The sequence below is a fragment of the Myotis brandtii genome, unplaced genomic scaffold (assembly GCF_000412655.1).
Source record: "Myotis brandtii unplaced genomic scaffold, ASM41265v1 scaffold231, whole genome shotgun sequence".
Taxonomy (NCBI): domain Eukaryota; kingdom Metazoa; phylum Chordata; class Mammalia; order Chiroptera; family Vespertilionidae; genus Myotis; species Myotis brandtii.
The window spans coordinates 1322972-1323171 of NW_005358689.1; the positions used below are offsets into that span (position 1 = coordinate 1322972).

Here is a 200-nt window from a genome sequence, read left to right on the forward strand (position 1 = left end):
GGCTCCCGGGCCCCAGGACCCCAGCTCCCCTCCACCGCCTCCGGTCTGTCCCCCCGTCTGTCCGCACCGGAGACTTACTTGAGCCCCAGGCCGTTCAGGTGCTGCCCGATGAGCCGAATGACGTCCTCATCCGACTGGGACAGCCGCTTCTTCTTCTTGAGGCTGCTGCCCAGGTCCGGGGTGGCCAGAGCCGCGGAGAA

The 200-nt window shown here is 68.5% G+C and overlaps 1 protein-coding gene across 5 annotated transcripts in view; it reads right to left on the reverse strand.

The window, feature by feature from the left end:
• The window catches only part of WDR26 (WD repeat domain 26), a 43916-nt gene extending 43724 nt beyond the window's left edge, over positions 1-192 (reverse strand). For 4 of the 5 annotated variants that reach the window (XM_014539949.1, XM_014539948.1, XM_005866513.2 and 1 more), the window contains exon 1: positions 79-192. The gene's annotated coding sequence lies outside the window, so the exon portion shown is untranslated. The remainder of the gene's footprint in view (positions 1-78) is intronic. The other variant, XM_014539945.1, reaches the window with a different exon arrangement.
• Between the last annotated feature and the right edge of the window lie 8 nt (positions 193-200).